The sequence below is a fragment of the Poecile atricapillus genome, chromosome Z (assembly GCF_030490865.1).
Source record: "Poecile atricapillus isolate bPoeAtr1 chromosome Z, bPoeAtr1.hap1, whole genome shotgun sequence".
NCBI classification, from domain to species: domain Eukaryota; kingdom Metazoa; phylum Chordata; class Aves; order Passeriformes; family Paridae; genus Poecile; species Poecile atricapillus.
In genome coordinates this window covers 96,242,964-96,269,130 of record NC_081289.1, presented here as the reverse complement: position 1 = coordinate 96,269,130, position 26,167 = coordinate 96,242,964, and positions in this window count along the sequence as shown.

Below are 26,167 nucleotides of genomic sequence, written 5' to 3'. Positions count from 1 at the left end.
TTTTTGGAGGTGGTGGAGAGAGAAGGGAGGGAGGGTGGTTCATACATAATGAAGGAAATTATTTAGCTGTTATTTTTTGACACTGAAAAAACATTTACAGAAGCTGTTGCTGTTGCTAGTTTTATTGTGGTCATGAAATGAAAGCCTGACCACAGCAGGTTTGAAATGGAGTTTGTGCTTCTCTCTTCAGATTTCATTATTTTAGTTTCATTATCATTTTGTCCTTATTCTTTCATGTAAAGTGTGGTAGAGCCAAAAGTGTAGCAGTTTTTAATCTCAAATTCAACATTTTGATCTACTTTTAAATTCAGTTTGCTTTATGGCAGTCCTAGTAGTAGTAGTAGTGCTGGTAACGAAACCTGAAAGTTGCTTTGTCTTTCATATGCAGCTCTTTACATCAAATGATTTCCTTGTGGGTGACAGCACTAGCTTTCTGAAACCTGCACATTTGTGCTTGTTGCTTCCAAAGACAGAGTAGATCCCCACAGGTAACAAGCAGAACCTAAAATAAAACAAAAGCGTCCAAACCTGCAAACCCACTCTTGGGATTGAAAATATTGACACATGCAAATAAAAGTACCTCGTAGCAAAAAAAAAAGGCATAGGGCAGAATGAACAAATGGGAAGACTGAGTTATAGTACCTGAGGCACCAGTGTTAGTGTAGTACTGTTGTTTAAAAATTTTGTGAAAGGATATAATTTCAGAAATCATTTCAGACCAGCCATGGATCAGTTAGCAGTGTTGTTACTGCTGAATTTTTACAGTCAAAAGAAGGTGTGTTAAGAGGATCTTCTGGGAGATTTTTTTTTTTTTTTAATCTTTTTTTTTTCCTCTCTGATATGACAATTCATATAGCTAAATTGTGCCAGGCTTTGAATCTCCACACTGTGGCACAGTGACCTGCTACTCATGCTGGTCATGAAGCCAGAGCAAGTATGTCCACCTGAGTATAGTTACCTCCAGTGTTTTTCAAGGTGTGAACCACAGAACTCTGTTGAGAAAAACAGAACGCAGTAAAATACTCTCAAAATATTAATGTTATGTTCTTTTGAACAGGTTTTCTTTGTCCTTTAGCATTTGACACCATGGTGTGTAAGACAAAGACTTTTAAGCAATCTTGCTTAACTAGCAGGCCTCAAAACCATTTACTAGAGACTGTTTAAGAGAATCTAGGGTTTATTGGAACCAAGAATTGAAAAGAGATATGACTTGCTATAATATCTCAATAACAGTAAAATATGTTAATGATAGAAAAAGTAGTTTGTTGCTTTGCTTTTTCAATAAAGCTAGAATCTTTGAGTCATCAAAATGTGTCCAAAATTTGTACAACCTAAGAGTATTTAACTATGAGAATTACAACAATGACAGATGGTGTGGCATTCTTTCAATTATGCCTGGAGTTTTTAAATTATGCTGGGTAATGGCTGTACTGATTAATGCAAAGGTTTAATATATTCATATAAAGTTCATTACTTTGGTAATATGTGTAAATAACTTGGACTGATAGGAATAGTTCCACAAGGGGTAATTTAATGTAAATGTTTGTGATTGAAAATGTAGCAATCACTCTTTGTTGTACTAAAAAGGTACTAATTTTTTGCAATATTTTCCAGGCAGATTCTACTCAGATTTCAGAAAGTGTCAGGTTTTTTTGTTTCATAAGACATCTTTATTTCAATTATGTATCCAGAGATATTGAAAAAGAAGAATGCCAACCTAGTCCCCCTGAAGTCTACAGTAAGATTGAATATTGTAAGTTAAATCCTCAGCTGGGTGTAGTCAGTAAGGCTCCATGATGAAGAAACTATAACTGTTGTTCAAGAAGTGCCCTGGGGAACTCAAGGCTTTATTGCTGGAAAAGAGCATGAGTTCCAAAATGAATATGGAGGAAGGTTTATCCAATATAAATAGTTGGGAAAAAAATCCCAGTATATTCTTAGCACACAGGTAAAATCTTTGACTATAGTGTTTGTTAAGAATAAATATACTTTTATATATATGGATGTTTTTTCTCCTAGGGACATACATATATACATACATGCATACATACATACATATATCAAATATATGAGGTCTACATATATATATTTTCACATTAAAAAAAGAGCAATTTTTTGGAGGGTTGACTCAGAGCACCTCTACTGAAACCATACTAAGCTCTGCTGCTTCTCTTCAGTGTTGTGAGAGACACATGGATATATTTTCTTACTTTGTGGAATTAATATATGTGCATTTAGTTTTTAATTATGCAACCATGTGGAAGAAGTTTTGATTTTGCTTGTAAGTTTTGAAAGTGAAACTGAAGAAAAATTCAAAAGGGAACTCCCTATTTCATAGGAGAGATTTTACCTTTGCAGGTTTCTGTGAAAGTCATTTTTCTCAGTTTTGTCATAGTGACAGACAAGAGGTCCTAAAATAAGGCTCCCTCTGTTAAGACACAAAACACAACAGCAATGATGTTCCATCCCATCAAAAAAATCATTCAAACAGAATACTAGTTTCTCCTGGAAATAGTGATTTGACTAAAACAATTGCTAAATGCTCCTTTATCACCCTACATGCCATTCAATTTTTCCAAATTTCTGTAGCATGTTTCTGCAATTTGATAAGCAAACATCATTAGATTCTATGTCACCTTATTCTTGAGCTTGAGGAATTTTTTTTTGTCTGCTTTATTAGCAGAAAAATAAATAACTTGTTTTCATAAATGACAGTGTAGCTGTAGTTTTGAATACAGTGCAGACACTAATATTTTGCATATTAATTGAAGCTTTGACTTTTATTACTATGTATGATATAAGGAATGACGTATCAGAATTTATGTGTTGTAGCTACAGAGCTATGGAAATATAACTTTCAGTAACTTAAAAAGTTACATTTATTTAGTAATCAGGAAGAATATGATGACTGTTTTGAAATTTCTGAGATTTCTATCCAAAAGGTGTCCCCTGGACACAAAAGACAGGAGCCCCTAGCCCCACCACAGAGGAGGATATCCACTCTGACCACCTTTGTATTATCAGTAGATCAGTATCTGTTGAAAAGCAAGTCTCATAGTTACAGTTATGGTGACATTAACACAGCAGAAGTAACAGAGAATCACACAGAGTAGCTGGGTTGTATATTTTGTACTACTCTTCTGTAGTTTGTCTTCTGCAGGTTTAGCTGTGGCAGGCTCCACAGTATTATATCCAGGCATGTTTTGAACATTTCCAGAGGATAAGATTCCACAACCTCTCCACGCATCCTGTTCCAGTGCTCTGTTACCATCAAAGAAGTTTTTCCTCATATTTAGACAGAACTTCCTGTGTTTCAGTGTGTGCCTATTGTCCCTTATACCATCACTGGGCATCACACTGGGCATCTGAAAAGAGTCTGGCAACATCCTCTTGATACCCACCTTAAGACATTTCTTGACTGCTAAGATTTCCTCTCCGACATCTCTTCTCCAGGATAAACAGGCTCGGTTTCCCAGACTTTCCACATGAGAGAGGTGTTCTGATCCTCTCATCATCCTTGTAGTACTTTCTGGCAGTTACTTATCTTTCCTGAACTTGGAGCCCAGAACTGGACAGCCTCACTAGGGTTGAGCAGATACCTCTTGCAACCTTCTGGCAGTGCTTTTCCTGATACCCCCCTGGATACTATTTGCCTGCTTGGCCCCTAGAGCACAGTGCTGGCTCATGGATAGCCTGTTGTCCACCAGCACCCCCAGGCTGGTTCTCCAGAGAGACCCGCTTCCCAGCAGGTCAGCCCCAGCCTGTACTTGTGCATAGGGTTATTCCACCCCAGGTGCAGGATCCTGCCTTTGCTATTGTTGAACTTCCTTAGGTTCTTCTCTGCCCAGCTCCAATACTGTCTATCAATAGCATACTGTAAAGCAATCAGCAAGTTTTTCAGGCTAACAATAGAAATCAGGAAAACTTGCAGTTTCCCTCTAAAAAGTGTTCATTACATTGCAGAGAGCTATTATTCCCTCTGTTCTTTTTTGGGGGAGAATCACACAATCATTAAGGTTGGGCAAGGTCTTCCATGACTTCCGTGAGTCCAGTCGTTAACCTAAACCTCCCATGTCCATCACTAAACCATGACCCTAAGCATCACATCTACTCATTTTTTGGACGCTTTCAGGAACAGTGATTCCACCACTTCCATGAATAGCCACTTCTAAAAAAGGGAGCTTGTTTTCATTTTGTTTCTTTGAAAGAATGAGGTGATTCAATCCCCTGTCAGTCTGATACTTTTCCCTAAAAACTTATTTATCATAAGTTCAAACTAGCTGCACTAGCTTAGCAAACTTTCAGAAGTGTTTATGAAGTATTCCACATAACTGCATCTGTTTCAGTGTACTAGGTTGAAGAGGTTTAAAGGCCATGATTATTATTCAGAGTTAAGATGCAAGCCCGGAAGTTTCTCATGGAAAATATAATATGTTTCGAATTAAGAGGCGGTTCCCAAGCCAGCCTCTTCTACAAGATATTGGATACTATCATTTAGAACATATGTATATGCGCAAGCAATTTTTTAAATTTCAAATTCTGCCATATTGAAGTTACAGAGTCAAATAATTCTTCTCCATTGTCAATTTTTATAGCAAAGAAAAGTCTAGGAACCTTAAAGGAAAGAAAGAGGCCATAATGTAAAATAAATGAATACATTACATAATATTGTAAGAGGAATTTAAGAGAACAGGGGATTCAAATTGAATTTTGTAAGTTTCATTCTATTGTTCATAATCCGAAATCCACATTTCCTCCAGAATTTTTGATCTCTTAAGTAGTCAATATAATTTTTTTCATAGCACTGTGTTGCAGCGTACTGGATCTGGAATATTTTCTTTTCCTTTATTCTGAAAGTGTCATCGACATATTATTATGTCATTGTCATATTATTGGCTGGAATATAAAACAAACATGCAGTAATTATATAATGTGTCAAATATTTGTTTAGAAATCCTACAATGTAGATTAACCTTTCCAAAGCAGTAAAAAAAGTAAAATATAAAAAGTTGATGATTATTTTATCAGTACTTAAAAGAGTAATGGTCAGAAGACACTGTGATGCATTTAAATCAAGAAATGTAAACATACTGTTTCTTTTTTTCTTCACAGTTCTGTGGGGATAGATGTTATTTTACTTTCACTGAGACAGAGTTCAAAAATTCTGTTAAGCTAAAATGCTGATGGGTTTGTGTGATAGATTGGCATTTAAGAAAACAAAGAGAAACACCTAAGGAAGTTTAAACCCCTGGTGGCTGATGGGAGTTTTTCTCCCAGCCAACAGCTGGCCATTTCTACGAATTGACAGCAGTTTTAACCGTTGAAAAGTGAGATCAACCTGTGAACACCACTTTAAGACCAAAGCCTGGGAATTTCTTTGTCTCTTTGTTTCCTGGCTGTGAAAGGTAGCAGAGCTCCAGCTGGCCTCCCGTTCCCTGCCCAGGCCATGCGGCCGGGCTGGGCTGGGCTGGGCCCAGCGGCTCCCGGCCGGGAGATGGGGCCTGCGGGGATTGCCCCGGGCTCTGGCCGGGCCAGGCCGGTCCCTGGCTCGGCTGCAGTTTTTGCCGTGATGGAATTCACCAGAAACTGCCGAGTGAAGAAAGGAAAAAAAGCTCTTGACCTGCGGCAGGCTGAGACAGCGACCACACTCTCCAGAGCAGCCATGAAGAATCTTCTATCAAAGACAGCTCCAGCTCCAGCTCCAGCTCCGGCAGAGATCACAGAACCATCTACAAAAGCCTGGGCAAGATTTTAACCCTTTCATTACCCAGATGAGACTTGCAGATTAATCCTTTTATCCAGAGAGAGAAAAAGAGAGTAATCAACATGTAAAGAGACTTTATAAACTATTAGAGACAGTAAAGAAAAGAATTAAGCTTCAGAAGAGATAGAGAATAAGGAGATGCTTTAATTAAGCTGAAATATTTTTCTGTTAAAGCTATGGAGATGGACAATAGTGTTCTGAAAAAAATTCCTTTAATTCATGACAGAGTATATTAGGAGGAATGAAGTGTTCAAAGTGTGGATTCTGAGCAAAAGGTGAAGTAATTGTGATACAGTGAGGTGTTGGAACAGAGGGGGAGAAGTAATAGTTGAAGATTTGGGGCCATTGTAGAAGGAAAGAGAAAATGTCTGTCTTCCAGAGAAGCTCACAGAGACAGATGAAGAAAACTTTTGCCTTTAAGTAACTCATCCTTAAAAATGACATCCCTAGACTCATTGACCCATACACACCTCAGAGTGATGTGAAATGGGAGGAGTGAACTGATGGCAGGAATTCCGGGCAGCTGGAATCAGAAAAATAGAAAGCTATAACAGAAATAGCTTTCTCGTGAGAAACTCCATAGATTAGCAGAAGAAGACTTCTGTTTCTCTACAAAGGCTGATGAAAAGACTCTAGCAGGAATTAGGACTGTCTTAAACACCAAAGTTCCAAAGTTTTTTGTCTCTATGTTGTCATGTGAACAAGGGGATGGTTGGGTAGTGGGAGATAAAAGAGTTTTCTGGAAGTTTATTCTGGTGTTCTTATTCTTGTAGTTTTGTTAATAAACTTTCTTTATTCCTTTTAAGTTTTAAGCCTGTTTTGCTCTTGTTCTAATCCATATCTCACAGCAAGAAATAAGTAAGTTTTCCACTAATTTTTTAGTTACTGCTTTAAAACCATGACATTTATTTGGTGCGTTGGCCGGGAAAACGAAATTAGCAAATCTAAACCACTACAGTTTGTGAACTTAAAATAGCGCAAAAATGTTATTTTTTTTTCATGTCAGTGCTTTCTTTTACTGCATCAGCTCATAAAAATTACCTGTGCAAAAAAGAAGGTCTTCACATATGTGGTAAATGTCATTCCTTGCTCTTTGGAAAATGCCTTTTGTTTTTAGGAGTTCTTGGATACTTTTACTCTTTTTAACTAATTTAATTTAATTCTTTCAAGAAAAAGAAAATAAGGTAAAAATATTGTACAATAAAGATGCTTTTGAGATAAGTACATTGTTTCACAGCATTATATAAATATTATTTCCAAATTTAGAATCAATTAAACATTGAACCAAGAGAAAATAAAAATGTGTTGCTTACTTATGCCAAGCTCTGAACATATTTTCTAACATTCTGTCTGAATAATTTGTGTTTAAAATTAAATCCTTAGATATTATACAGTTGCTGAAGTACATTTTTGCAGAAGGGTAATTGGCCAGTGTTAGAGCTGAGATTACGTATGTAGTCTTAAATGGTGTCTGGCACTTTCCTGTTCTGTGAATCAATAATCATCAGCTGCATTGCATGTCGACAGTGCATCAGTAAGACTTCCCTTAGTATGAAGTCATTTTCTCTCCCCAAGCCCAGATTTTTCTGTTCTCAAGACAGACACATGCTAATGGCCCTTTCCATGCCACCCTTTGTATTCCCAAATTTTTTGTATTCCCAGAAATCTCCACTTGAATGGCATGTATATGTGTCACTTGGAGACAAGGGGACCACAGCCTGAAGTTCTTCATCCCCATCTGTTAAATGACAAGGTCCCAGTTAAATTTAAAGCTGTAAGATCATCTTTCTGTGCAATGATCAGCTGATAACTATGAGCATTTTGGAAGGAGTTTCTCTTCACCGTGGAGTTAGGAATTTAACAGTGCTATAGGACAATTATCTCACAAGTATTTTCTATAACAATTTTGGAATATTTAAGCAAAGCAAAGATTTTTAAAAATGTTTTGTAGAATTTGTTGTTTGTATCAACTGGTACGTATAATTTGTGAAGCAATACCTTCTAAGAAGACTTTTTAAAGCAAAATAAAAAGGACAAAATGTGGAAGGATTTTTTTAATCTTGTTCCTGCATTTTCCTGAACTATGTTTTAGAAGACATGCTCATACCAGCTGTCTTACCCATGTGAATAACATTTTTAATTATCAGAGCCATACTCAGTTAATTCTGTAGTAAAGGTAGATCATGTAAGGATTTCTTTAGATTAAATGTTTGTTTGTTCAGATTAAAATTGTAATTTCAGTTAATTAGTAACTGCATGATGCATACACAGTAAAATTTAATGGGAATGCATTTAGACACAATTCACTAATATCACTGATTATTAATTATTGCTAAGCAAACACAAATGTCATGTTTTATAAAATGTTCTGCTTAAATTGAGCAATCCAGAAATATGTTGCAAAACAGACAAATATTAATGCAATGCTTAATGAAAAGTATTTTTTTTTCTTGGATAATGCACATAACATAGAAACAGAATTAATCTGCATCATTAAGCCTGAATTTTCTGCTGGGCTCTTGTCATTGAGAAGGACAAGGTGGCTAGAAATTATTTTTTCCCCTTCAACCTGATTCTCAATCAGCCTGATTATTGCTTCTATAAACGTTTATTTTAGTGTAGCTCTGGATTAATCTTTCTGTCACCACCGCTTCCCGTTTCCTCAGACATGGAAAGGATGTTTTCTTCTTTCTAGCACTCCTTGCCCTCATTGTTGCATTGTGGTCTGAACATTACTGCAAAATGTGTCTATTTTGTGCTGGAAAATAGTTTTTGCATTAAACTTTTATAGCCAACTAATTCTGCTCTTCCCATGTAGGTGTGGTGTATATCTTTTTTAATCCATCTTCCCAAGACTGTGTGTTGATCTAAACTAAAACTAAATTTAGGTTTTAGAAAAAATGGGGGCATGTTAGATCCTATAGCTTATGTGTGGGAAGAAGGTGAATGGCTGTAAAGAGACATGGTTGCTGGATTTGGTATGCATTTGAAACGTTCAAGTATAAAAGTATTGAAAAAGAGTACTTCTGTTGAGCTCATAGAAAAGTAGAATGATATATGTAGGTCCTCTCCTCCATTATTATCTTGGGTTGCAATGCGAGATGTGACCGAAAGTGTGTATTCTATTACCATCTGTTTAAACCAGGTGTGGCAGTGTTCTTTATCTCTTCCATAACCCATCCTCCCTCCAGGGGGATATCTTCTGTTAATGGGCCATTGAGTCTCACTCCATGACTGATAAAATCACATCATCCCATTGGGAGATGCTCCACCCAGGGGGACTCGCCAAACATTCCTACCTGGATATAATCAGAGACTCCAAAGGCTACAGTCAGCCTTTCTCCACTGGATTCTCAGAGGAAGAGCAAACCCATCTACATCACCACTGGACCTTCAGAGGAAAACTACACCCTTCTAGAGCATCACTGCTTCAACAGAACCACATCTGTCACTGCAGGAGGACTGCAGCCACTATTTAATTAGACTGCTACCAACACCCTGACCAACAGGGTGTCAGGTTGCATTATGACTATGTCAGTGGGATTTTTGTACTACTGCATTTTTATTTTAATTTTCCTAGTAAAGAAGTGTTATTCCTATTCCTATATCTTTGCCTGAGAGCCCCTTGATTTCAAGATTATAATAATTTGGAATGGGGGGAGGTTACATTTTTCCATTTCAAGGGAGGTTTCAGCCTTCCCTAGCAGACACCTGTCTTTTCAAACCAAGACAATTATACAAATCCAGACTTAATAAGATGTAAATACCAGTTCTTCTTAAGTTGTCATTCTGGTTAGAAATGGGTGTTTCAATTTTGTATGTCAATGCATATAGAAGGCTACAGTGTTTTATTATAATGATGTTCTTTTCTTTTAGAAGTGCAAAGTGGTAAAGAGGGTCTCAGGCATGAAAGAAGGACCATCTGATATTTGAAAAGTTGGCAGCAGATGCTTTGTTGTGGGGCCTGTGGCTATGGTAAAGGACTGATGGCTTTCAAGGTAGTAGGCTTGCTACTTGGTTCTAAACATTTACTATTATTGTTTAAAATTGTTTTAAAAAAGGAAGAAATTCTGTCAATTTTTTGATCTCCTTTTCATAGTTGGTTGTTCCCAATTGTAATTTATAGAGAGATTTGATATTTTTCCTTGATCCTAGGGCCTGAATTGTAATTCATTTTCTCTAGGAAAGGAAATGAAAGGAATAATAATTTGATGGGAAGGAACCTTCATCCAGCTGCCTGACCCCTTCAAGGCTGAGCAAATGATGAAGGCATTATAACAAGGTAATTGTCCAAACATCTCTTAAACACTGACAGATCATTGAGCATGTAAGAAGTTTGCCCCAGTGTTTGAACATGCTCTCTGTAAAGGAATGTCTCCTAATATCAAGTCTGAACCTCCCCTGATGCAGCATTTAGCAATTTCTTTGCCTCCTGTCACTGGATCCCAGGGAAAAGAGTTCAACACTTCCCTCTCCACTTCTCAAAAAGATGTAGAGAGAAATGAGGTGATTCCTCAGCCTCATTTTCTTCAAAGTAGACAAACCCAGACTTCTTAGCCACTCCTCACAGAAGCAGCAGTTTTGTTGTCCTTCTTTAGACACACTTGAGAACCTTCACATTCCCTTATAGATTGTGTAGCCCAACACTGCACATAGGACTCAGACCACACCAGTGCTGAATACAGTAGAATCATCTCTTCTCTTGATTATCTGTGCTGTGTTTGATGCCCACCAGGATGCAGTTTGCCTGCTTGGCTGGGCACACTGCTGGCTCACAACTCTAAAGCCTGCTGTCAACCAGCACTCCCAGATAACCACTGCAGGGCAAATCTCCAGCCACTCGTCTCTAGTTGTGCCCAGAGTTACTCCATCATAGGTGCAGAATCCAGTGTTAAATTTCAAGCCACTGATGATTTCCCAGTGCTCAGTCTATCTAAATCACTCTGCAAGGCGCTTTTTTTTCCCTCAAGAAGGTCAACAGCACATCCCAGATTGGTATAATTAGCGTGATTGCTAATGGGGTATTCAGCTCCTGAATCATGATAATTGATAAAAATCCTGAACAAAACTGGTCCTAGAACTGAGCTCTGAGGAACATCACTGGTGACCAGTCAGCAGGCCCTTTCACTACAACACTTTGGGCATGTCCTTCAGCCAGTTCTTCACCCAGCATCATGAACCTGCCTGTGCAACAGCTGGATAACTTGTCTAGAAAGATAATATAGGGGACAGTGGCAAAAGCTTTATTAAAATTCAGCCTTACTACATTTACCACCTTCCCTTCATCTATGAGGCAAGTATGTAGAATGAGATAAATTAGTTACACTTTTTTCCTGTGTGAACCCATGTTGACTGTGTCTAATGATTGCATCGTCATTTAGATGCCTTTCAACAGGATTCAGTATCATTTTCATTTTTGCTGGGGAGATTCCAGATGACTGGAAGCTGTCCAATGTGACACTCATTCACAAAAAGGGTAGGAAGGAGGATCCTGGTAATTACAGGCCAGTCAGCCTGACCTCAGTACCCAGTAAGGTAATGGAGCAGTTTATACTGAGTGTCATCACACAGCATTTACAGGATGGCCAGGGTATCAGACCCAGCCAGCATGGGTTTAGGAGGGGTAGGTTGTGTTTGACCAGCCTGGTCTCCTTTTATAACCAGGTGACCCTGGTGGATGCAGGAAAGGCTGTGGATGTTGTCTGTTTGGATGTTTGACTTCAGCAAGGCCTTTGACACTGTCTCCCACAGCACACTCCTGGAAAAGCTGGCAGCCCATGGCTTGGACAGGAGCACTCTGTGCTGGGTTAGGAACTGGCTGGATGGCCGGGCCCAGAGAGTGGTGGTGAATGGTGCTGCATCCAGCTGGGGGCTGGGCACCAGTGGTGTCCCTCAGGGGTCTGTGCTGGGGCCAGTTCTGTCCAATGTTTTTATTGATTACATGGATGAGAGTATTGAGTCTTTCATTAGTAAATTTGTGGATGATACCAAGCTGGGAGCATGTGTTGATCTGTTGGAAGGTAGGAGGGTTCTGCAGAGAGACCTGGAATGGTTGGATGGATGAGCAGAGTCCAGTAAGATAAAGTTTAATGAGTCCAAGTGCTGAATCCTGCACTTTGGCCACAATAACCCCCTGCAGCATTACAGGCTGGGGATGGTGTGGCTGGACAGTGCCCAGGCAGAAAGGGACCTGGGGGTGCTGGTGACAGCCAGCTGAACATGAGCCAGCAGTGTGCCCTGGTGGCCAAGAAGGCCAATGGCATCCTGGTCTTTATTAGGAATAGTGTGGCCAGCAGGAGCAGGGAGGTCATTCTTCCCCTGTGCTGGGCACTGGTGAGGCCAGCGAGCACACCTGGAGTGCTGTGTCCAGTTCTGGCTCCTCAGTTTGGGAAGGACGTTGAGATGCTTGAGCACATCCAGAGGAGGCAACAAGGCTGGTGAGGGGCCTGGAACACAAACCCTGTGAGGAACGACTGAGGGAGCTGGGGTTGTTTAGCCTGGAGAAAAGGAGGCTCAGAGGGACCTTACCACTCTCTACAACTTCCTGAAGGGTGATTGTAGGCAGATGGGGGTTGGTCTCTTTCTCCAGGCAACAACTGACAGAATGAGGGGACACAGTCTTAAGCTGTGCCAAGGGAAGTATAGGTTGGATATAAGGAAAAAGCTTTTTACAGGAAAGGTGATAAAGTATTGGAATGGTCTGCCTGGGGAGGTGATGGAGTCACCATCTCTGTATGTGTTTGGAAAGACTGGTTATGGCACTCAGTGCCATGGTTTAATTGAGGTGTTAGGCCTCAGCTGGACTCGATGATCTTGAAGGTCTCTTCCAACCTAGTGATTCTGTTATTCTGTGATCTCCATTATTTTTCCAGGTGCTGAAGTTAAACTCATGAGTCTGTAGTTTCCTAGATGATCCTTCTTGCTCTCCATGTAAATTGGAATAACATAGGCTAGCCTTCAGGTATCAAGGACTTCCCCTGCCTCATTCTTCCCTCAAAGAAACCAAAAAAGGGTAACTGAAAAGCCTTTGTACAGAAATAAATATAAAAAATGTTTTGTATCTTTTTATAAAACTTAGTAACTAGGAAGTAAAGGAACTATACTCGTTTACAAATTATTCACAGGGATAAAGGTAACTGAACCATGATTTTTAATTATTAGGAGCTTAAGATACTGTGTAAATAGCAGCAGGAGGAAGGGAAGCAAAAACCAGGCTTTGATTGTTTGCTTGTTTGATTGCTTCTCATTTGGTTTCCATTTTAACCAATCATGCTAAGTCTATGCATAAATAATGTTCCATATTCATTTTAGATTAAAAAATACATAGAAATGACTGCATAAGAAACATCACAGTAATGCTTTCAGCAGTGTGATGGAGATTAAGAAACAAGAAGAAACTTTTCCTTAAGTCTGAATTAAGTAGGGTAATCAGCAATTTCAGATGTTATTTTCAGTCAGTAGGGAGGAGACAAAGGAATAAATTGAAATAGAAAAATGGAAAGAAAGTCAATTTCTGGACAATGTGTAAAAAACATAGCATTTGCATGGAAATTTATGTCTTTCCTGTCATTAATTCCTGGGTCTCTTTTAATTGTTGTTATTTTGTTCTTTGAGTTCTCTAAAAGTTTAGTACTTTCCTTCATCTCAAAAACATTCTGGTCGAATGCTGTCCTGTTTCTCATCTCATGACATACTACTTCATGTTCATCTAATAAATAGGCTTATTTTGGTAGTGGTCTCATCATAAGATTGGGACACATACAAGCATCTTTCAAACAAAGAAAGCAACAGGGAGACATATCCAGTAGCTTTTCAGGCATAAGGAGTCTCAAAGAAACATGAGACCTTTCTACCATGAAAAAGGGCAGTATGGGATGTTGCAAGTAGTGTAGCTTACACTATGACCATGTTCATGTGTTAATTACTTCTCTTAGAGGCGAGATCTCAAGGCACTGTAGATTAAGCAGGATCCTAAATCAAATCTCTTACTTCAAAACTGTTACACTAGTACCATCAGGGGTTTTTTTATTTAGCTGAGTTGCTATCCTTGATTTTATTTTGCAGTTTATCCCATAGAAATTTCACATTTCAGAGGGATTTGCAATTACTTGTGGTATTTTCCATCTCTGTATCTTCTTCCAGACTATCCTTTGAGGTTTTTCCCCACTAAATAGTTTTACTAGATTCTGTGATTAAATGTACTCTAACCTGTCCAGAATTAGTTTAGCTTTTGATTTTTTTCTTATAGAATAGACAAAGCTTTTCCAAGCAGTCTTTCTGTTAAGCAGAGGATCTGACAGTGGTCATGCACAGGGCTTCAAAACTGAATATCTAGTGTCACAAAACCGCTGATGGCCTTTCAAACACAGTACAGGTTAGTTATTGATTTCTTAGTTTTCTGTATCTTGGTGAACCCAAAGTGCTCCAGGCTTACTGAGATGTTAACAGATGACAAAAGACTGCACAGCAAGCATGCAGGGAGGGAGCAGAGGCAGACATGTGGCAAGGTTTAAGTACAAATCTATCAGGTAGGCAGCAACAACAGAAATGCCCCCTTGAATCCCCTGACCAGCACAAGGTAACATGGTTATTCTGGTGTTTATGATGGATATACACAGGAGACTCCAGGGTCTTAAACTTGTTTTGAGTTTCATGACTCTGGCATGTTGTGTGTGGCAGCTGGATTTTGCAGCACTGTCCCCATGACTCTAGTAGGCCTTTCATTTGGATAAGGCAGATAAAAAGCCCTGACTACCTTTAAGGAGAAACTTGATCCTCATGAAAAGAGATATAGTGGAGGTAAGTGTGCCTCAGCAAAGGATAGACACTGGGTCAGAAGATCCCACAGACTCCAGCTTCTTTATATGAAGGGAAGATGGGACTGAGCTGCCTTCTTTACTGCAGTTGTGGGTGGTGCATGGTATCCTTTGAGCAGGCTTTGCTAGTGGTATTGCCTTAGATGAACTTGACTGGCTGTAAAGGACTTTCTTTAATATGCTTTTGTCTGTGCAATTTAACTTTTTATAACATTTCTAATGAAACTTTTTTTGCCCTTAGCTTTATGGAGTCTCTGAAATGCCAGAGAAAAAAAAGTAATTAAGTAGAGTAATGGTCTTAAATGCAAATAGTTCTTGTTGATACATTTTAAAGAATTATTTCTGCAGAGCAAAGTCCCACAGGAGAATTAATGTGCTCTAAAGGATAATACCTATACTATTTTATTATTTTAGAAGAAAACAAAAAATGGGAAATTTGGGGTTTCTGGTCATATAACAAGGCTGAAGGAAGTATTAGCTTTGTCTTTGCCATATTTTTGCTGTTTCTTTCACAATGATATTTTCTTAAAAGCCAAAAGATTTGTTTTGAGTCTAAAGAGAGATTTGTGTGAAGGGAAATCCTATGTGCATTTCAGTCACTTCATTCTCAAACTGCAATCCCCAGATTTTATGTCCAATGGCCCCCTAATTATGGACATGTCTTATCTTCATGGTCACCTCAAGTTTTCAGTGTGAAGTTTCCTTGTGGGCTCAGATTTTGTGGGTATCCAAAGGTGCTCCAGGTTCTGATTTCACCAGAGTCTACAAAAAATATAAAGCAACACATACCAATTTTCTGAAGTCAATGCAGCTAAAACCATTCACATCCTTTTCCTTTTCTCAGAACTAGAACATGCACTAGGATGTGTGCATGTTCTTGTTCTGAATATTTCTGTTTCCCAGTCTTGTTCTTCAGCCATCCTTCTTTCTGGGTGCAAAAGTGAGAGGATAAAAAATTATTTCAAAGATGTCCAAAAAGTGTCACAGCCCTGACGATTATTGTATATCTTACAGAGAGGACTGACACAATTGCTGGGAAATGAAAGAACTGTACTATTTCAGTCTTCTATTGTTTTGAAGTCTAAGATACACATCAATTTAATCATTGCATATTTTGCCATCATTTAAATTATACAATAACATTTCAGTTTTTAATTATTTAAATTTCTAATAATTTACGGCTTCATTGCCCAATTGTCTTCTCATTTGCTGATGGGAAAGGTAGGCAGTTCTCCTTTTCCATGCAAGTTCATGCACTATAGCAATGTCCACATAACTGAAGATGCCCAGGGCTTAAAATATTTCACTTATTTTCCTGATTCCCTACATGCAAATGAGAATAGGATGCAGGATTTGTGGGTCGTTGCAAACAGAGTACTATGAGACCCTTTTGTATAAAGCACATTCTAGCCTCCCCCTTAAAGAGTCCATCCTGTGTTGTCTATCCCCCAAAATTCCTGTAAGTTTTCCAAATGTAAGAGGTTTGATCAGGAACAAATGTTTGATGAATCTTAAGAACTGGCTTAGTGAAAAATTTTGTTCGTCAAAAAGTGGGAGGTCTTGAGTCTGAAATCACAACTAGTTGTGCCTAGTTAAAGGGAGTTCTGGATCTTTTCTCAGTAGGAGATGGGATCCCAGTCCTATCTCCAACAGAGGTAAGATTTATTTCCAAGTAGACCAGATATTTCTGTTATCCAGCTCCCACTGAGCTGGGAAGTTAGAAGTACCTGTTCTTCACAGCCCAGGTCAGCTTTTGAATATTTTGCTCCTGCTGTGTGTTAAAGTAGAGTTTAACCCCTGAGTTTGATCATGTTCTCTGTTTTGGTGGATGGCAGTGATCAACATGATTTTTCTCAGAATGTTCCTTTATTAGCCAATTGCTTTTCATCTTTTTATTTTTTTTTTAGTAAAAACTTCAATTCTTGGCAAGCCCATGTTATTTTCTATTTTTTTTTTTTTTTGTTCTGTTTTCTCAGTTGTATCACATGGAAAATTACTGAGAAACTTAGACAAATATAATGTAAGAGAATTTTACATTTTACTTTTTAAAAATATAACTATGTCCAATGGTTTCACAGATAAAAGTTTTGAACTGGAATAGTTGCTTTGGTATTCAGGTTTCTATGCATAGGAAAATTCCAGAAGTTTGCACCATAAACCTGTTGTAATGTTTTTCAATTAAAACACAATTTTAGGCTTATTCTTTGGTTTGCAACAAGCTTTGGAGTGATTGTCATGGCTTGTGTGAAGATCTGGTAGAATGAAGCTGATCGAGAGCATCAGGATCTGATCTGTACAGCAGGGCTGACTGAAAGCCACACCAAGTTTGCAAGTGAAAGGCAGCCTTGGTACATTTGGATTCACCAGGAAAAATGTTGACTTAAAAATCATTCCTTATACAGTGATGGGTACAATCACAGTCTAGTAGAATCACCCATTGACATTTGGTGATAATTCAGGATTTGTTGAAACATGTTGAATGCTAACGATACAGTTTTTTATGGGAAGGATTTTATACATTCTTTCTCTGAAAAAAGGCTGAAAAGAATGCAATGTGTTCAACAGCAAATAGAGAAGTTCCCCCTGGGAAGTTATATGAGTAAAGAAAAAGTGATATTATAATAGAAGTACCTTAGAGTCTGTAAGGTATTACAAACTACAGTCTGTAATAAGTAGTTGTGCCAGGAAGCACATTCATTTACTTTGCATTATTTTCTATTTTTATTACTTAGTATGTACATTATTGGTTTATTGTTAGTTAGTCATGAAAAGTTTTTTCCACACCATATGTTATAAGCAAAATTTTGGCATCATTCCTTTGTTCTTTATTTAAGTGCAGTTTGATTCTTGTAACAAGACACTGAGTTCCAATAATAATAAGATATCCTAAAAATGTGAAAAAAAGAAAAAAGTGTGACTTTTTTGATTCATATCTATTTTTGTTTTGTTTTTTGCTTTTGCATACAAAAAGTTCAACAAAAGATTACTATAATTTGCAGTAAATTGCATAAAATTGATTTCTTGTTAACTATCAGCATGTTTATTTACTTAGACTGTATTGAAACATTTTATGGAAAAGTGGAAATAAAGTTAGTACATTTGAAATAGACTCAGCATGAAAGCAGAAATTATCTTTGAAGTAATTTTATGGCATATTAATTCTCTTCATTTAAGAAATACTTAGCATATAGGTAATTACTCTTTTGTAACCTCAAACAAAAATATTTTGTGGTTGTAGGAAGGGTATTTAGAGAGCTGTGTAAAATTTCAAAGGGAGTACTTTGTCATATAATTTTGAACAAATGATTTTAATATGAATTTTTTTCCTCTGTGTTAAGATAAGAATGTTCCATTTGACTTTCTTTTCTACATGTATTTGATCTTGCAATTAAAAAAACAATCTTCTGTAAAAATCTACTGCAATATTTTTGTACATACTCTTGAATATTTGTGTTGCAATGTTTGCACTGGTATTATTTAATTTTAAAGATGAGAAGCATAAGCATGGCTTCCAAGTAGCTGCTCCCAAAATCAGTCTCTCATCGTGTTATTCAAGCCATCTCCACAGTTTTCTGAGCTGCATATCAAGGCCCTAGACTTCTTCATTCAATTAGAATTTCCAATCTATCTCCTTAGCCTAAAGAAAGTAATGGATTTTTTCAGTTAATGATGCTATGATTTCAGTGAAAAATTGTATGATATCAGATACCTTCTTGACATAACTGTCTTTTGAGATGTTTATAATTTATCTGTCCAAAACTCTGATTAGTGTTACAGTATTTTCATCTCAATTTACACAGTGGACAACTAGGCCCAGTTTTATCAAACAATTTCAGAATAAATTTTCAAGCAGGTGGGTGTTTGGTTTACATTCTTTTGCTTGGGTCTCAACATATTCCTCCTTCTCAGCTCTCAAGCTATTTATCTATTTTCCAAATTTGGTGAATGTTTTTGTTACCAGGACGGTGTGTCTGTTCTCAGTCACCAGTGCTTCAGTAATCTTTACCTCTAAAGTGCAAGAGCTATATTACTTGAGAAAATTTCGTAGACAAGAAAGTCTTCTTATTGGAGACAGAGTATAAGTAACACTCACAGTACTTTCCATGTAACATTTACTTAAATAAGCCTGCATAGGGTTCTTTGCATAATCATAGAATATCTTGAATTAAAAGGACCTCCAAAGTCCAGCTCGTGGGAGTTGATGGTGATTAATAAAATTCTATCTGAACTAATTTTATAGCTGGAGTACTACTTTCAGTCCTCCAATAAATCTGTTTTATGGAGAATGGTTTTCTGCATTTTTCAACTTTTCTCTAGATCTTCTCAGTTATTTGTTAATCTAATACGTTATCTTTTAGGATGCCTTCCTTCCAGCCAGCTGTGACTGCAGTCCAAAGTGCCTGCTCCATTCATTAAATGGATGACATTTAATGGGGAAGTCCCGTTAATATTAATGCTGCTGTAACAATTTACAGCCACTCAAGTTGTCTGTCTGCAAATGGACTGGAAAGCAGATTTCCCTATTGATTTCCCCACCATTGTCCATTTTTTGTTTGCTTTTTTGTACATTGTTATCTGAGAACTGTCTCCTTCATGGCAAACCTAGAAGAGGCAGCAGACTGTTTCCCTGGCTTACATATTTTAGGGAAGCCCCACTTTCACTTTTTTTAATATGCACTTCAAAGTTAATCCTTTTGGTTGCATTCTACCTTGCCTTGGTTTCTCACTATTTTAACCTTTTCCTCTTTTCTTACAAATCATGCCTATGACATACCAATCCCAACATTTCTGGTGCTTCCTTTCCTTCTTTCCACTGATTTGGTCATTAATATTTCCCACGGTTCTTGGTGCTTGCCTTCATTTCCATGTTTACCCCTCTCATCTATTTTAGTGTTGTGCTTGCTTCTTTTGAGTAGCCTTCAAGAGGGTCATTGTTGCCAGGCAGGCATTCTTAATTTGTGCTCTCTCTTCTATTACCCTGTCTCTTCTAGAAATTTAGGCCAGCAACTGCTGCCTACTATTTCTCAGAGCTATTTTAACCAAGCTGTCTCAGCCATGTACATTTGCAATACTGTGTCTCACAAAAGAAATAAGAACTGAATGACTTCTTCCAAGTCAGAGTGATGTGTCTACAGTCCTTATGTTCATAGCAAGCATAGTGCCTTCGTGGCCTCTCTTCTTTGGCCATGTTACCTGTTCTTTCCCCAAGGCTTGTCTTTACTCCTCCTTGATCTTTAATTTCATGGTTTTTTGCCAACATTTTATGTAGTCTGTACTTTTTCTTCTGCATTTCTTGTATGTAGATGCTGCCTCCTTCTGCAGTCATTGTCTATGGTAGAAATTTTGTTGAAGCTTCTTGCTTCAATTTCTCTATCCTCCTGCCCTCAAATGCAGATTTTACCCTATCCCATCACTGCCAAATTCTACTGTCTTATTGAGTATACTCTTCACAGGTGGTTTGCAGGACGTCTGCAACTCCTTGACTGCTTTCTTCAATCTCAAAAATCTTATTTCCAGAATGTTTCTTTCAATAGTTACTGCTATGGCTCATGTAAGTTTTGTTTTGGGGTTTCTTTTCCATTTCTCACCATCTGTGTGGGAAGTTGTTACCAGATCTATTTGTGGAGCTCTTAATAGGATTCAGGCAAATGCTGTAGAATGGTATCATTTCTCCCCATTATGACTTCCAGCAGATCATTCAATTTTTTACTTTTACAGGGAAGCAAGAATGAAATGAGTCTTACGGACCACAAAGGAGGAAAAGATGCCTTCATTGTTGGGCAGTGGCATTGACTGTGATCCTGAAGTTTTGTTTTTTTTTTCCCAGAGGATATGCTGTTGAACAGGTTTCCTAGAAGAAGAGGTATTTTCTTACTCTCTTGTGGCATATATTTTACCAAATCAGCAGAGGAAAATTCAAAGTGGGTCTTGTTACCTAATGTGAGAAGAAATAGCTTACTCAGTGAAAGGTATGTGCTTTACATATCTGTTATCTCACATACTTCATAGTTTACAGAAGATTTGTGGTTTGGCAAAATAATTTAATGAAGCCTCAGGCTCTGGAAAAGTGTTTAGTTTAGGTGCCATGTCACAGGCAATTATTTGGGATAGAACTGGAACAAAGGTGTAGGCATGCAGTGGCAAATGGCATCTCTGAAGCTACAATTCTGTTTTTCAGTGTGCTCATTCATCAGTGACATTACAGTTTAGTGGATTGTCTAATTAGGTGTAATCAGCAGCCAGTTGATGAGCATAGCACTCAGTTCAGATTTATTGGAGCATTAATGAATGATCCTTCTCATGCTTGCACTGACCATAAGATCATAGTAATTATATGTTATTTCACATGTAGCCTTTATTCATAAGGTTCCTGCCTGAGATTTTAAATAAGTTTAGTCTGCACAAGCCTGAAATGCCTGCCTCATGCTGTGGTTGAAATACACCAGATGTGCTATACTTAATTCTAGCACAAAAACTGAGTACAAAAATATCAAGTGAAGCTAATTATTTTTTTCTTAAAATTTAGTAAGAGTCTGCAAAAAGTCAACTACCCTGAATTCAGGATTTCTGAAAAAAATTTTAACTGCTGCTTGAGGGGGTTCATTCTCACATTTCTAACTCTCTGGTGCAATGATCTAGTTACAATTCTGCCATTTCTTTATAACTGACTCCCTAAAAATGGAGAATGGAAAGTGGAAGGACGTGTTCTTTTACACAAACATTTTAATATTTCCAGATTGCATGTTGGCATTCTAAGGAAAAGTGATACTATAAATTCCTTGTAGCACAGCTATATTATCTGCAGAGAAGAGAGTAAAGCTTCAAAGGTCAGCAAGGTGGAAGTGGGGAAGGTTGTTACAGGAAGAAGTAGTGAATGACTGTCAGTATGTGACACATACTACCTTTGGCCTGTGGGCTTTAGTTGTGATTGGCAATACTCTCTCATATTGTTGAGATGAGTTAGCTTCATTTATCTCAGTGGGAGGCACTTTTGAGGTAAGCTAGATCTGCAATGCAGCTACTATGTCAGGACTAGCAGCTGTGTCCTGAGATTATCTCTGCAGTTCAGCTGTTCAGAAAAATATTTTAATATCCCTGAAGGTTTAAATCTTCCTGTTTCTTACCATGTAAAGATGTTTTCCGTGTGAGAACACAGGGCTTCATATGTGATGCTATTTTTTTCCACACAGATTGCATTGACTTTTTTTTTTTTAACTTGGACAACAGTCTAAATCATCATCAGAACCCTAGTGGTTATCCATGTGAATAAAGGGATTATAAGCACATAATTTTAGAAGAGCAGTGAGTGTCTTTGAGCTTTGTATGTGGCATCTTTCCAATTGTCATACATCTCTAAGGAGCCATGCATTTGGCAGCTCTGTTCCCACAGGCCATTTTTAGACAATGGCAGTTACACCATATTGCATAACGGCATCCCAAGATGCACCCAAGCTTCCCCTTTGATGAAGGAGAACGATGAAGGAGAGTACATATAAATATAATAGTTAGGGTTTATGTCTTCATGTCACATCTCACAAGCTAGTTTCCCAAGGATGGGGCTATCAAGAAATATAGCGTATCAGGAAAAAGAGTTACTGGTTTAACAGTCTGAATAACATTCTGGCATCTTCCTGTCTTCAGGAAATGAATGATTCTAGTACTTTCTGAAAAATCAACACAGATTATCTTTGCAAACATTTTTATGTAAGTCCTTATGAAGTCCTTATGGAGAAAGTGGGTTTGGATATAGAAGAGGATGTTAAAAATTGCAGGTTAGATCACAGCTGCTACTGTGACTTAGAGGAGCTTTGGAGTCTTCCCTGAACTTCATACGGCTGCTTTTCATTCTGGAACGGTTCAGAATAAGCTGACACACAAAGATTTTATCTTTGGCTTGCTTTCATGGGAGTTTTGTATTGCATATTGAGACTAAACTGCAGAGAAACTCATGCTCTCTTTCATATGCTAGAGACCCACATTCCCTAAGCCTCATATTCTTCCAGAAGGAGACTCACAATACAGGTGTTGACTTCCCTCTGTTACTTGCTGTCATTCCAGATGTCACCAAAAGAAAAAAAAAAAGGAATTGTGATGGTCAGCATTTTTCAGCTTGTTAGCTTGGCAGTAGAAGATAATGTCCTTATTCTATTATTGTATCATCTTTTAGAGCTTTTGTTCTTAAAATCTCAGATGGTCTTGTTTTCCTCCTCTCCATTTTCTAAACATAATTTGGTAACACAGTGAAAAAAGAGACAAAAATATCTAGGGTAAGAAGAGGCAATTGACTGCTCTAAAACAATTTAAAATAAACGTTTAAATATTGGAGATGCTATTCTTCATTACTAGTTTCCCAAAACAAGCTTTTTTAAAAATCACTTTATTTTCTTGAAACCAAATTATCATGGTCTCCCCTGTTTTTGTCTTAAAAGATCACTTTTCTTTGTACCTTCTCTTTTTTTTACTGTCATAACTGATTACAAGGATTAAGCCCTATAGCAGTACAAGAAAATTGAAATTGATTTTCATCACAGCAGTCAACAATATTCTTAGTAGGATGGGTTTGCAAGATGACTTCCTAAAATTGGAAATGAACAGCATAAACCTCATGAAGCATATACTTCAGCTCCTGAAATTCTTAATTTTGGGGGTTCCATCTTATTTAAATAGCAGTTAGAAAATAATTTTGCAGGAACGTCTTACAACTAAGCAGATTTCTGGGTTCTATATGGGCATCGAGCAGCCACAGTTTCCTAGCTGAGTGGTACCATTTTGAAGTCTTGCCAGAAACATTCAGTGTATTTTCTTAGGAAATATCAGCAGAATGATAAGTTAGTTTGCATATTAAAGAGTAAATTGGGAAGCACTATTTCTAGAGATGATTAAACATTAATAATCCCTTTGAGAAATTATCATTTGGAGATGCATATTGTAGAGAAAAATTCAGCTTTGACATTTGATTTCAAGCTCCACATACTTTATTGGACTGAGGGTATAAACCATTTCCAATCTTGTCAGCAATTACTTTGGCTTTTTTGGAAAGTGAAATATATTGTGATTATAATAAATAAATATTAAATATAATTTGATTTCTTTTCAAGTAATGTCATGGTACCTTACTGCTAATTACATTACCAGGTAATTAGGGAAATAGAAAATGAAATTATGGAATCTGACATGAGACATTCTTAGCATCAATATTTTAATATTGATTACGTTATAGCATGTTTGATAAAACTATATGTTCAAACAGCATTCGTGGATAAGAAATATTTAAAGGTCTCCTATCTTGAAAACCATTTTCCACATACTATTGTGAGAGTTTTCTTGAGAAATAATAGAAAAAATATATTTTGGCTTTATGCTTTGTAGTGTCTTGTAGTGTTAATAAACCGGTAACAACAAATGAGAAAGTTGAAGTACTCAATATCTTTAATGCCTCTGTCTTCAGTGGCAGCCTCCCTTCCCACACCCCTTGAGTGGATGGACAGCAGGATGGGGAAGAGAAGCAAAGTGCTTCCGAGTGTAGGGAAAGATGAGTTTCATGACCTGAGGAAATTGAATATACGTTAGTCTATGGGACCAGATGACATGAATCCCGAAGTCCTGAGGGAACTGGCTGGTGTTGTTGCCAAACCACTTTCCATGACATTTGAAAAGTCATGGCAGTCAAGCTAAATCCGGGGTGACTGGAATAGGGATAACATTGTACCCATCTTTGAAAAGGGTAGAAAGGTGAATTCTGGGAACTACTGACCTGTCAGCCTCATCTCTATGCCTGGGAAGATAGTGGAACAGATCCTGCTGGAAGCTGTGCTAAGGCACATGGAGGACTGGGATGTGATTTGGGACAGCCAGCATGGCTTTACCAAGGGCAAGTCCTGCCTGACCAACCTAGTGCCAGTGACTTTCTGTGTTGTAGTGACTGCATCAGTGGACTTGAGAAAGTGTACAGATGTCATTTACCTTTGTAAATTTGTAATTTTTCATTACCATTTGTACCTGTGATGGGGCAACCCCCAGTATCAACATGAGCTTGGGGATGAGCAGATAGAGAACAGCTCTTGTGTAGTGCAGCTTGAAAAGCTGGACATGACCAAGCCATGGGCACTCCCAGCCCAGAAAGCCAAACGTGTCCTGGGCTGCATCCAAAGCAGCGTGGGCAGCAGGGGAGGGAGGGGATTCTGCCCCTCTGCTCTGCTCTGGTGAGACCCCACCTGGAACCCTGCATCCAGCTCTGGGGTCCTCAGTCCTCAGCACAGAGAGGACATGGACCTGTTTGAGTAAGTCCAGAGGAGGCCACCAAGATAATTAAAGGGATGGAATACTTCTCCTATGAGGAAGATTGGGAAGAACTGGGATTGTTCAGTCTGGAGAAGACAAGGCTCCCAGCTTACCTAATTGTGGCCTTCAGTATTTGAAGGCAGCCACCAAGAAAGATAATAAGAAAAGTTTTGCAAGGGCATGTAGTGACAGCACAAGGGAGAACAGATTCAAACTGAAACAGGGCATGTTTAGATTAGATATTGGGAAGAAATTCCTTAGCGTGGTGGTGGTGAGCTTGACCAGAAAACTTGTGGATATGAATACATCCCTGGGGGTATTTAAAGCCAAGGAAGTTGGTCTGATGAAAGGTATCCTTGGCTCTGGGAAGAAGAACTGGAACAACATGGGCTTCAAAAGTCCCTTCCAAACCATTTTTATGACTCTATGATAGTTCTGGTCTACAAGGAGAGGCAGAAATTGGAGTATATAAGTGGCAATGTGTATTGGTTCTGGCTGAGATGGAGTTTATTTTCCAACAGCAGCCCTCACAGTGCTGTGTATTGCATTGGTAGCTGGAAGGGTGTTGATAACACACCATTATTTTGGGTAATGCTGAGCAGCACTGGCGCACTATCAGCACTGCAGCACTGTTTCTGTCATCCTGCATCACATCAGTAGGCCAGGAGCAGGCAAGATCATGGAAGCTGACAAAACTAGGTCAGCTGACCTAATTTGACTAAAGGGATGTTCCATACTAAATGACATCAGCTTAGATAGAAAAACTAAGAAAAGAAGGAGAAAGGGAGGCATTCATTATTTATAGTGTTTTCCTCCCAGAGTAACCACTGATTGAAGTCCTGCTTCCTGAGAAGTGGCCAGATGTTGCTTCCTGATGGGAAGTATAGAACAAAATAATTTTTTTTCCTTTGTGCATGCAGACCTTACTGTTTTACTTTAGTAAACTGTCTTATTTCAACTTAGTTGAAAGCAAGTTGTTTTCCATCTAATTTTCTATTTCCTGTCCAGTTCAGGAGGAGTGATAGAGAGAGGGGCTTGGTGGACACCTGTCATCCAGCTGAGGTCAACTCTCAGCTGTAACCATACACTATGGTTACGCTATGTTATTTTTACCAACTTTTTCATCCAGACACTTAACATTTACATATGGATAGGCCATAGTTTAACCCCAGCCATCAGATAAGCACCCCACAGCCACTCACTTAAATTACTCTGTTGGGTGAGGGGGGAATTCAGAATAGTAAAAGTGAAAAAAAACATAGGTTGAGATAAAGGCAGTTTAATAAATAAAGCAAAAGCTGCACAG